At 33.0% G+C, this 14263-nt stretch overlaps 1 pseudogene; it reads right to left on the bottom strand.

Annotated features, from left to right (window-relative positions):
• Positions 1-8473: 8473 nt before the first annotated feature.
• On the bottom strand, positions 8474-8627 carry LOC113517654 (U1 spliceosomal RNA; annotated as a pseudogene).
• Between the last annotated feature and the right edge of the window lie 5636 nt (positions 8628-14263).

Below are 14263 nucleotides of genomic sequence, written 5' to 3'. Positions count from 1 at the left end.
AAACATGGCTGTGGACGTATGAGTATTGGCTTATTCAGAATTTTTGAAGAGACTACATGTAAGGGCAGGAAAGCGAAGCGGAGTTTTTAAAGAAAATGTCTCAATACCATAGACATATTTAAGGCGAAGCCGAATAGTCTGTGCCCACTCTAGAATTTTCTTATGCTTACATCAGGATATAAATGGAACTTTAGAAATTTATAGAAAAAAAATAATCCTTACGTAATTTTCGAAGATAATACACACATAAAGACAAGTAAACGAGCGTTTTTACAAAAGAAATGTCTTAATACCATTTACATATTTAAGGCGGGACCGAATGGGCCATGCCCACTCTAGAAATGTCTGGTACCCACTCATACACCTAAATACGCAAATGCTCAATACAAAAATGGAAGTACCTCAAATAAAAGTTTCCAGTTTCCCAAAATAAATGTATAACTTGTTTGTATTAAGCTACAAAGTAAGAGGTGTGTTTGTTCACTCATATAAATGGATAAGTATTCTTATTTTAAATTGTTAATTACGGATTCGTCGGGCAAATGGAACAAAGTCGAGTCACCCATCCACTCTCACCTATATTATATATACATATTTAACTACACTGCATGTTTTGGTTACTTGTTTTGGTACATCCGTATTGCTATAGATTTTCCTTAAAATTTTCTACGTCTATACACGTATAAAATTTCAAAACTTCTTAATAATTAATAATATTATAGTTATTTCAGCCGTTAACTGTCTACTGCTGTACATAAGCCTTCCCCACAAGGAGAGTTTTGCCAGTAGCTGTCACGCTTGGCAGGTGAGTTGGCAACCGCAGTTAGGCTTTTAGAGATTTTTCAAGAGGGATGCTGTTGGCCATCCCTCCCCCTTCCTCAGTCGCTTCTTACGACACCCACTGAAAAGGAAGAGGTGACACAATCTATATCTGGGCACATACGGCAATTTATTATATACTTTTTTTAATATAATAATATCATTAAAAAACTTTCTAAAAACACACGTGTAAGTTAATCATAGGTGTGATTTTTTATATTTAGTTATAACTTAGTTAAAAATGTAGCATGTACTTAAAACCGTTAAAAATGTGTTAATTTTGAATGTAAATTCTTAAGTTATCAAATATTTTTTATCACTTAAATATACTACTAAAATATCATAAGAATCCTTATTTTGGAGTTCAATATTTCAGTCCATTTTTTTTTTAATAATCAATTAGAAATATTGAAAAGTTATATCAATTCATTTAAAACTTGATAAGTAATTTATAAGTAAAAGCTTTGATTAACACCAATACAGAAGTTAACAATTGTTTCGTAATCCTTTCGTAGAATATGTTAATTCCATTTTTCATCGTATTATTTGGAATTACAAAATTCTTCGAACTTCTAATAAATAAGGACCACTTAGATAGTATTAACCCTTACTAAACTCTATAAATAAAATTCAAAATATCGTTTTTATATTTTAAATATTTTTCTCTTTCGATATAAAGAACGTTTCTAATATTAGGTGTCTAGACTAATTTTAATAATGGTACACAAAAGTACCATAAATGTACTATAAATGAAATAAAAACTGAATTATATATTTTTTATTAACATAAAGTAATCTTACTTTATCGCAATATTATAAATATACCTAATCGTGCATAAATTATATATGATTGAACGTTTAGATATTTGTTACTCAATGGCGCCTAAGTAACTAGCGATTTCAATCAAGTTTGGTACTCAGATCATATACTATTTTATTATATCAGCCGTTAATCATCCATTGCCGGACACAGACCTCCCCCATAAGAAGGATTTTACCGATAGTAGCCACACTTGGCAGGTGAGTTGGCAACCGCAGTCAAGTATTTTTTGATGACTTTTAAGAGGAACGCTGTTACATATCTCTTGACCATTAACTTTGTACAAATGTCGATTGCTTGGGTACCTCTGCCCCATTCGTGTTTTAACCGTCCAGTTGTGTTTGCATGGCTATGTTTCGGTTTGAAGGGTGGAATATGGCGTGAATTTACTGGGTACAGAGGAATAACACCTGAGTCCTCAGGAATGGCAACGCGTGGGGGGTATCATGGGCGAAACAGTATACTCTGTTATGTCCATGGTACTGCTCATGTCTATAGGCGACGGTTACCACTTTCCATCGGAGGGCCGTCAGCTTGTTTGCCATTCTAAGTTGTATAAAAAAAACTCCCCTTAATCGTCTCTTGCGACACCCATGCAACAGTAAAGAATGGCCCATTCAATGCCGTCACCACACGGCGAAATATTATATCTATTCTGTACTAATTTTCGAGAACAAAGCATTTGGATTTTAACATTAGGATAGAACTAGAAGATTATTAATTGCAAGTAATAAAATATAATAAAATTTAATATAGTATTTGCACTATCACTTATTTAAATTCTAGTAAAATATGCAGACCGTTAATTGCTCCGCTCAGACTAGCCTTGCTTGTCCGGTTTAAAAAGGGATCATGCAAAACCACTTCATTTATAATTACACAGTCTATGTAATTGTAATGGAGAGAGCTAGAAGAGCAACATTATTTAGTACATAGACGTAGTACAACGTACTACGTACTGACAGACTGGTAATGCAATCACAAAAACGAGACACGAAAGTGATTACACTAGTGTGCGTGTTTTGTAAATGTATACACGTGACAGATACGGATTTGTATGGAGTTGATAATTTTAATTTCTATCCGGGAACGTCCCGGATTTTATCTAAAATAAATTAGACATTTTTTCTAACAATTCTTATACTAAATATTTCTAATTGTTCTAGAATATTGCGATTGTTAGTAGTGCGAACTATCAGCCCCACTGCTAGCAATATACCCTGGCAGGTCAGCCTCCACGTGGTCCCCTCTGTTAATCATCGTTTGAATTGGTTGGCACGATAACCTAAATGACCTGCCTTTTCATTCTCACCTATCATCCCTCACTGGTGGCCTGCTAGCAAGGTTACCATTTCATTATTATCTATTAAAAAAACCAGTAGTATCGAAAATGAGTATATAAATTACTTTATTTATTTATTTTCTAGCCATTGCGCCACTTAAAGAATAATACAAAATAATACTATTACACATACAAAGTACAAAAGGCGATACTGTCTCTAATGCAATCTCTTCCAGACAACCTTTGGGTAGAAGAGAGAAGAAAGAAGGCGATAACTATTTGTCAAATATAATTACTTTTGTTGTGTATTTAATCTTTTGATTTAATAAAACAAAATCTAATTCAATTTAGAGAGTGTTTCCATAATAAATTCAGCAAAACGTGTTTACCTTCATTAATTCTATTTAAACAGAACACACTTAAACTTGTCTGCTAACAGCGGCTTCTTCCGAATGATTCTGTCTTAGTAAATAATCAATATCACTGAGCATGTTATGCAACATCATTTATTTCCATTGGTTCTATGTTTCATCTTGTATTGAAATCTGAGTTTATAAAATTGAATATAATGATAAATGTAATTTTTTTTTATTATTATGTCTATGTAGTATCTATTTCCCTATTATGTATGTATTTATATAGAAACTTATTGCCTGAAATAAATAAATATGCTGAAGATGCAGTTAAGTTTTTAATAAAATTTTATCGACTTAAAAGTGAATGCAATATTAGTAATATATATTTTTATACAACTCACATTATCATCATATCAGCCTTTAACTGTCCACTGCTGAACATAAGCCTCCCCTTGGGGGGTTTTGCCAGTAATTGCCACGCTTGGCAGGCGGATTGGCAACCGCAGTCAGGTTTTAGAGATGTTTTAAGAGAGACGCTGTTGCCCATCCCTCACTTTCCCTTAGTCGGCTCTTACGACACCCACGGCTCTCACATCATGCACTCTGATATAACAAACAACAGGTTTACTATTGAATCTAATATCGATATCAATCCAATCTATTACCAATGATAATTTTGTACTGCACTCGTGAAACAACAATTAGAAATTAGGTTGATGTTGGGATCAGTTTGCAACACTGCTTTCGCGGGGGGAAAGGGATTATTAGTAATGGAGACTAAAAATCCCATTGCTAGCAATATGCCTAACCAGGTCGGCCTCCACGCGGTTCCACCTGGAAACTATCATGATTGATTCTTCATGATGAATTCATCATGATAGGCTAACAGGCCTGTTTTCATTCTCATCTATCACCCTTCACTGGTGCTCCGCCAGCGTATCCCGTTAGCGCGGGCGGGGTTACCACCAGAGGGAGACTTTGTACAAAAGTCGATTGCTTGGGCACCTCTGTCCCATTCGTGTTTCAACCGTGAAGCAGTTGTGTTTGCATGACTGTGTTTCGGTTTGAAGGGTGGGATATGGCGTGAATTTACTGGGTACAGAGGAATAACACCTGAGTCCTCAGGAATGGCAACGCATGGGAGGTATCATGGGCGAAACAGTATACTCTGTTATGTCCATGGTACTGCTCATGTCTATAGGCGACGGTTACCACTTTCCATCAGATGGGCCGTCAGCTTGTTTGCCATTCTAAGTTTTATAAAAAAAAAAAAAATTTCATCCAACAAAAAAAAAACACTGCTTTCGCAAATTACGTTAATATGTAGCTATCAGAATAATATGAAAACATTATGTCGCTATTACTTCAATTCAAGAGTGTGAAACATATTCAATTCCAATGTCGTTCTACTGGAATTTCAAGAATAACCCACATTTTATCCCGAGATTTTAGCACAAATGTTTTTAAAAAAAATACTCTTGGCATTTTAGTGTTAAAAAGATAAAATGTTGCCAACTTGGCTACGAGCCTACGGATAAACACCTCAAATGTAATGATCTTGAAATTTTACCTAACGTGTTTCACAAAGGGTTATATTAAACTATCAAATTACATATTACAGAAATATTTGATGTCTATATACATATGTACCGAGAAATTATTATATGTAATGATAACGAGAATATAAGCTATATAATTCGCCATTTGTACAAAGTTTGTGCAATAAAGAATAAATAAATAAATATGTAACGATAAATTATTAACGTACCAAAGTATTGAAACGTTATTTAAATAAGACGTAATAATTATTGTACAGCATAGCTTAAAAGTTACGGGTTCAAACCCTACCAACTTCAAAGTTCGCTGTATAAGCACACAAACACCTCAGTTCTCAAATTACTTATTTAATTTCCGTAACTTATTTCTATTCTCTGTAACCAAACTAATGGATCATTTGTTTGATAGAAGTCGATTTGCTGACACGCCTTCTAATGGCTAAGTTACAATAATTGAAGACTATAAAAACTTTGTCTACGATAAGTATGATCCTACATATTTGGTAGTATAATATATCCTATAAAGCGTTATTTGTTCAATTCAATGTTTGAGCTAAGCGGATTCCGTTCGATACATACACACAAACTAGGATTATTTTGTTTGGACTGCTAAACCCTGCGTAGCATTTACGGCCACGCGTTCAACTCCTCACATGTTATCTAAGGCAAAGGTTCTCAAACTTTTTGAGTGATAAATCTCTTTTAAAACTTTAAAAACATTTCGGACTCCCAAAATAATAATAAATCGATTTATATTTATTAATTTTTTGTTGCGCAATAAAATTTGTTCAAATGGCGAGCTTAATGCCGTATAGCATTCTCAACCAGCTAATTGTTAGATAAAAACAGAAAATGTTTGAAGGCAGTGGTAGTGAACATTCGTTACACAAACAAATGCGCCTATTTAATATAAATATCGTAATTATAAATATTGTACTAAATAATCCTATAAAATAATAATATATACTTATATAATATGTTATTATACACCTATTTAACTATTAAGTAATAATAATTTGAAAGATTTATGAACTTCAGAATTTAATGACAAAAAGATTTGTTACAGAGAATACTTTGAGTATAACTGACCTGTGCCCGTATCGAATTAGAAATATTACGCACTATCTTTTACCCGCGATTTCGTCTGCGTTTTTTTTTATGCAACTTAGAATGGCAAACAAGTTGACGGCCCACCTGATGGAAAGTGGTAAACGTCGCCTATAGACATGAACATTACCATAGACATAACAGAGTGTATTGTTTCGCCCATGATACCACCATGCGTTACCATTCCTGAGGACTCGGGTGTTATTCCTCCGTACCCAGTAAATTCATGCCATATCCCACCATTCAAACTGAAACACATTCATGCAAACACAACTGCATTACGGTTAAAACACGAATGGGACAGAGGTACCCAAGTAATCGACAAACTTGCACTAAGTACTCATTTTAAATTTGTAATAGAATACAAGTTTAAAATTTCAATCACAGCTATTATTTAAACAAAAAATAACAATATCTGAACTCAAAACGCGTGAGAAAATTATATATTTATCCAAATATTTTATTTAGAAAATATCCCACGCTTGATTGTCTGGCATCTATTTATATCTATATATCCGTTATCGATTTATCATTTTAAATCAATATTACATTTGTGTATCAAAAGCAAATATGTAAAAAGCTGTCGTCACGTAATAACTTTCTTAAAGGCCCTATATGTATATGAAATTCTTAATGGATGATAATGGAATGGTAACCTTACTTACGCTATAGGTATACGCTGGCGGGGTACCAGTGAAAATGAAAGTAGGTCAGTTGACCCATCGTAATGAATTAATTAGGGAATAACCACGATGATTTCTAGGAGGAACCACGTGGATGTTAACCTAATAGTGTATATTACTAGTAATGGAGTGAGTGAGCTCCCTGTCAAAGTTTTTTTCAAGGAACTACAGTATGGGGTTCTTCAATAAAGAGGTAAAGAAGTTTCTTCAGGATCTGCAACGCGCACGTAATGGCCGTAGTATTGTATGCATTCAAAGGCTGCGGTAACCGCTCACCATCTGGTAGGCAGTATGGTTGTTTGCCATCTTATTAGTATAAAAAAAATTTTGCTGTCTGACTCCATTACTGATATTTTCTTTCCCCTCAGTATATGGAGTTGGTAAACAAATATACCATATAATCTGCTTGCTTGCCCATATCTGCACTTTCTTAAGAAGTATTTACTTACTTTAGTTGAGACTTGGCAATCGTATAATATTAGTTACAATTACACTAAGCAATTAAGTGCAACGGTAACATTTGTTTATTAGAAAATAACTAACTAATATAGTTTATCTTAAAAGCTAAAACTACAGTAAAGTTTCTTCAGGATCGGCAATGCGCACCTGATACTCCTAAGCGTTACAAACGTCCATAGGCTACAATCATTGTTTACCATCACACAGGCTATGTGCTTGTTTGCCACCTCCGTGGTATAAAAAAGCAATATAAAACAACTTATAATCTATTATCTAAAGCAACTCTTTCCGGGTAATTATTGCTGAAAAACTTGCTCGCCTACCTTTATGCTCATCATCATCATACTACTACTATAAGGAACGGTCCTCAGCCACCTGCATCCATTGACTCCCTGCAATGCATTTGAAGTCGTCTTATATTGCGTTTGCTCATGCCCCGTATGAGTTACTCTACTTAAAAACCTTTCTTTCTTTGAACAGTTCTTCGTGCTATGTGTCTATCTCATTACCACTTCAGCTTGTTTATCCTTGGAGCTATATCAGTCACTTTGGTTCTTTTGCAAATATTCTCATTTCGGATTCTGTCACGCAAAGAAATCTTAACTTAGCCCTATTATACTACCATACATTAATGCACATAATTATTCTTAAATTATGTTATTACAGTTAGCAATTAATAAAAAGTAAACGAAACATTAAATATCCAAGCAAATTACGAACAATTGCTGTTATCAAATATAAAAATCTGCAACTGTACTCTGATTGTAAAAGAATAGACGTGAACATACTTGTAGTTATATACAAGTAGCAGTACAATCATATTATTATGCGGAACATTTTAGCTGACATGTGAATGATACCCGTATCGAAGAAAGATCAAGATCCAGAATGTTTGATTAGCAATACAACTGGTCTATTAGAGTATAATAATGGTGAAAGGTTTATTGTTCTCAATTCCCATCAAATCAACTTAATAATTTGATCCATATCAAAATAAGTATATATACGAAACGTTGTATTTTATTTTCTTAATGCATTGTTCTAGCTCTGGACTAATGCGAAGTGTTAGCATAATTACTCCATATATGAAGAACAGTGAAGTATGACCATATTGTAAAAGTAAAATAGATAAAATAAATACTCTAGCCCCATATACCCTATTTTTAATTCAATATTTCTTAGTTTATACATATAATGGCATGACACTCAATAAAAAAGTATATATTTCAAACAAATAATCGTGTTAATTTACTAATTTTCAAACTTAGATTCTTTATAACAATAAAACAAAATATATATTTATATGTATATAGATAGATAAGGTACTGAAATGACGTGTTCCGAGCCAAATTACCTGTGATATTTTTTAATAAATGTTAGTGGTTCAAACAATGGGGACAGCGCATACGCAGCCCCCACACACAAAAATTACGCGATCGATTTATCCTCATTAGGGATAATCGCAGAGGTCAACCCAACCGCAGTTAGGTCTCACCCTGGGGGAAGCACCTTCTTGATCACGGTATCCCCATCGCTTGTTATTTTCATAACTTTCACTTGGAGCATGTAGGTACATCATTCAGTGTAAGAAAATCTTAATATCTCGTACTACAAATTATACAGCGACATCTATTGGCAGCAATAACAAATAACAATATTTACTAATAAAATACTACAGAAACTATTATAAAAGAAAGTGGAAGCAAATAAAAATATTAAACAAAGTATCGGAAGAAGAAAATCATAACTATAAAAAAATTGCTCACGACTGTGTTTCCGGTGTAGTGAATATAGATTATACTTGTTAAAAATATTCGCATTTTGTTTAACAGGCAGACTATAATCTACCGCCTTTTTGTTACTCAGAAAAAGATCTGTACATAGCTGATTGATTTTATTTCTGTAGCGATAACGTTTGAAAATTCAAACGGAGAATTATCCAAACTTTATTTTTAGAAGCAAATTATATAAAATATTGATATTTTTATAAGTAATAGATAATACTGAGAAGTAATAATTTTCAGTTTTTAAGTTAGACCTTCAACAAAGCAGCAGTGAAAACCGAATCCAATTTTGTGTCCGGAACAAACATTCAGACAGACAGGCAAAATATTTTAAAAATATTGTTTTTTCTATTATTCTTATTAATATCCCTCATGTCAATTTTTTTTCAAATATCTCGCATGTACTCGTACAGGCATTGTTTAGATACAATTTTATTATATTATTAGTAAGATACATATTAATTAATAAGAATAAATAAGAACAGAATGCAATTTATAAAATTGTCCAATGGCGCTCAAAGATTAAAAATTTAAAATAAATATTAGCTTCAAATTTATACAAAATATATTTATCCACTGCAGCAAACACATTCATGAATATCTCTAAAACTTAATATAAGTACATAACCAAAATCATATTACTTAAAAATATGTATAAATGTGAAATATTAGTTTGCAACACCCTATTGTGTTTATATTTATTTTATGGTACTTTAGAAATAATAACTATATTTTCCAAATATCTGTATTTAGCACAAATAACTGAGAAACTTCTGAATCATGATTTATTAGAAGATTATATTGCATAAAAAAATAATATATTTTAATTTCAATTAGAACGTAAAGCTTTAAAGAAAATTTCAATTATTAATACTCTAATTATTTTCTTTACCTGTAGTAAAGTTCTCTATTTATTACAAATAATTAAACATGTAACAATATTATCCTACGTGTAAAATTACGTTATCTTTCTACCGTCCAATTTAAAATATCCTATTAAGATCACGTGGACAACCCATAATGTCTAGATTCAAGCTAAGTGAGATTGATTCAATTTCCAAATTGCTCTAACTGATAATTGAGCTCGAAACCTCATTTACGCAAAGCAACATGCCTTAGTATTCGTATTTCTTTCATTCATTTATACACAAAAAGTACAAAAATCTCTAGTCGAGATCCGTGATTTCACGGACAACTAATTTGATCCCTTTACTGTTTCACCAAACGATTGTGTATGAACAATGCTGAGAGAAAAACCATTGAGGATAGACAAAGCATACATGAGCTCCGTGACAAATCGTCGGAACGAATGAGGTTCCTGTCATTGTCTACTGGATGAACTACCGTGAACTGCAGGTTCACTGGAACTTCAATCGCCAATCATAAGTTCCCACGCTTACTATTTGCAAACACGAGTGTTACACAGTTACACACAAACATAATTTGTCATGAATATTTAAAAAAATAGGAAAAAATAAAATGTCCTTCAAATGTATATTATAAATTATACAACTAAGTACATCAAATTACAAGTGGGCATCTATTAATTAGACTCGTAAAAGCAGGGCTCCAAATTATATAACTAACAGGTAATTATCCCTAAGAGTTTTTCCTGTAATGAAATTGTCCTCTCTTGTATAAAAATTGTATATTATTAATATTTTTTTATGTAACTTAGAATGGTAAACAAGCTGACGGCTACCTGATGGAAAGTGGTAACCGTCGCCTATAGACATGAGCTGTACCATGGACATAACAGAATATACAGTTTCGCCCATGATATCCCCCATGCGTTGCCATTCCTAAGGACTCAGGTGTTATTCCTTTGTACCCTGTAAATTCACTGCTAAATCCCACCCTTCAAACCCAAATACAGCCATGCAAACACAACTGCTTCACAATAGAAACATGAATGGGACAAAGGTGCCCAAGCAAACGAATTTTGTACAAAGTTTAGTATAATAATATATTTTATTTATATCCATATTATACTCAGTAATATTCCTACAATTACTATTGAAAATAGGTACATAATTTTATGTCAGTCGAATACTTGAATTCTATGGAACTATGCCGATGTATGTAATATGGCATGCATCGGCTTCACAACATTAAACTATAATTTGCAATATACAAGGTAAGATAGTGCTCCTGGGTATCCTGTTTGTGACACTACACGATACGCTACTTGCTTTTCTGTATTTTGAAAAAAATCAATATTGTAAAAATGTTACGGACGTTCTACTACATACCTATATTAATATACCTGTAACATAACATGTTAAAATCTTCTGAGTTCGAGTTTAAAATTTTTAAAATGAGATTAATACACTTAATCCTAATGATACAGGGAAAGGGATTGTTAGTAACGGGATCTAACAGCCCTATTCCTAGCAACATACTCTATCATGACGACCTCCACGCGGTTTCCCCTGGAAACCATCGTGGTTAATTCTTGTGGAATTCGTCACGAAGGGCTAACTGACCTGCTTTCATCGTCACCTATCATCTGTCACTGGCGCCCCACCATCTTATACTGGTACAGCGCAGGAATACCATTCCATTATAATTTATAAAAAAAAAATCCTACTAATATGTAGATACTTTATATGTATGAATAACATTAAAATCTCATCTAAGAAGTTTTCTTTTGCTTTATTATTACATTGTCACAATGGTATTGCATTGCGATACATCTCGATCCGTATACTTACAGAAGCAGGGCAAAGTTCACCACAAGCCAACAAGGCATTTATTTTCATCGCGTGCCCAGAAGCGCGTCGGACTCTTTTGTTCAAAAAAAAAAATAAAAGAGAGAAAAGAAGCCAAACCCCCGTAAGTAGGGCGACAAATTTAGCCTTTTTCGTTGTGTCATTATATTTAAATGCAGCGAGGTGTCGGCACATCTCACTAAAGTAAAATCACCTGTCGCCAACTCGACCATACCAAAACAGGTTGTAACTCTTGGAGTAGAAGAAATATTTTCGCTGAGCAAAATAAAATCACAGTTAAAGTTCCGCTTAAATAGAGCGATAATTTAGATCTAGACGGTGATCAAAGAAACTTAGACCGTGTTATTACAGAATAACAGTATATTTTTCTTTGTTTGGATGTTGTTCTTTATTGAACAATAGCGTAAGTAGTTGGATTAGGGCGAGGGGAAACACGGTGTCAGCGTCAAGCGTTTTGTGTTGTATTGTCCTCGGTGCTACTTTTAAAGGAGCTTAAAACCTCGAAGCGTCTTGATTTTTTTTCTATGCAAGCCATTTTGTTCCTTATCTGTGCAACCTGTGGGACCAGCATTGGATGCTAGAAAAATTGGTTTGGGACTTTGGGACCGTGTAAATCCTATAATCTATATTATATCACACTGGAAAGGTAGTTGTAGAAAACATGTAACAAAAACTTTATTTCTTTTATGTAGTCAGGGCTAGATGTTAAATTGGTTAATATGATTTTGTTATAAAGCTTTATTAAGAACCAAAATCCTTTGATTATTTATTAATTATTCATGTGATTTTATAATTTTAAGTTCTCGAATACATTTCCAACAAAAAATTCTGAATTCATTCATTGTCATGAATATCACGTAATATATAAAAGTTCAGTAGGATTAAGAACTTTTTCCTTTTTAATATCGTTTCAAAAATTCGCACACAAACTATTATTATTATTATCCAAAATACGAATATTGAACAAAAGTTCCTTTGAATTTGTTAAAAATATAACATTTATGGTCATCAAAACAACACTTAGTTCCACCGTGTTACTCAAAATCAAGTAGTCGTGTGTGGGCATGGGACATCAGCACCTACATTTTAGTCATGGTCATTATTTCGGTCACGAATTCAATATAAATCTCCATTAAGTATTGAATCGCACATTATTATAAGAAAAAATTAAATAACTAAAAATGTGATTAACACAAGCGTGAGAAACATAAATAGTACTACTAAATATTGTACAAGATTCATTCATATAGCGTATAATCAAGAATATAAGATCAAGATAGTATCGAGATTTGTGCATAATGTGATGTTTTCATAATCTCATTACCATTATAATTATATCATCATGTATAAATGTAACACGTCAATACTGGCCACAGATTTCTCCCCATATAATCAAGATATAGCCTACTATTGTCACATTGGTCATACGGCCTGGTATATAGTTTTATTTTATTCTTTTATCTTGCATTGGTATATGGTGCAAAAGAATGAGGGCACATTATATTTTTACTACATTATCAATCAGAGCGAAACATCAGCAGAACTGATCAATATTACTTTTCACACAATTTACACCAATTTTTCAAACATATACATAAATGAATTGTTATTATAGATACAAATAATAGATAATAAATAATTTATAGTGCGATTAGACGAATTCTGAAAATATCCTATGAACTTTAATTATGAAATAAATAAGTACACAGAAGATATTTCAGAATTACCGACTATTGTGTTAAACAATCAAAACAGCCACACAGCAGTCTATTATGAAATGCTCTTGTTCGGCTGTGAGCAGAAGTAGATGGAGACGCATTGCGAGGACCTCAATCGCGAAGGAGGGCCTCATCGACGATCCACTATCATCATAAAAACCACAACCGCTCTGTCAAGAGTTTACAACTGAAAAGAGTGAGAGAGTTATTGCTATTTTAAACACCACTTTAAATAATAACCTACTCATATCGTTATCGAAAAAGTTTAGAATTTTACTGAATACTTGAGCCAGAATGGCTTAATTTAAAGAATAATCTTGTACATGCCTACTGCTAGTCATAATTTACGGTAGCTAAGTACCAGAAAGCGGTCTTATACTGCAGGCTATATGAAAAATTCTAAATCTTTCGCGAGCCAAGTTAAACTTTCAATGAGTTAGAAAGTTTAAAACTAGGACATCCGCATCTGTGTTGCATGAAGGATTGGTGCAACGTCGTTGTGCAGAGTCCGATCTAGGACGGAAAAGAGGAGCCGGGCAAATAACTAAAACGGTAAAATTGATAGCTGCTGACTGTTAAAATGGACGACAAATATTATTTTTATCTAGAGAGGAAAAATTGCTAAAACAGGCTGTGATTGCTGGATGACAGCAGAAATATATAACGTTATTTAATTATAAGCTAGGTGGATACAAATAGAGCATTATTGTACGGTATTTTATAGAGATAATTTGATTTTATACAGAAGGCATAAAATTATATGATTTAAATTGGTTTTATACAGAAGGCCTAAAATTATATGATTTGCCAGTGAAATGTCCAAGTTCATGGCTGTGATTTATTATTTTACTTTATTTGATTACATTTTTTTATGCAACTTAGAATGGTAAAGAAGCTGATGGCCCACTTGATGGAAAGTGATAACCATCGCCTAAAGACAAATACCA

The sequence above is a fragment of the Galleria mellonella genome, unplaced genomic scaffold (genome assembly GCF_026898425.1).
Source record: "Galleria mellonella isolate WM207_F2 unplaced genomic scaffold, CSIRO_AGI_GalMel_v1 utg223, whole genome shotgun sequence".
In the NCBI taxonomy this organism is placed as follows: Eukaryota; Metazoa; Arthropoda; class Insecta; order Lepidoptera; family Pyralidae; genus Galleria; species Galleria mellonella.
The sequence above is the reverse complement of the archived record's forward strand: the minus strand, read 5'-3'. Positions and strand labels throughout refer to the sequence as shown.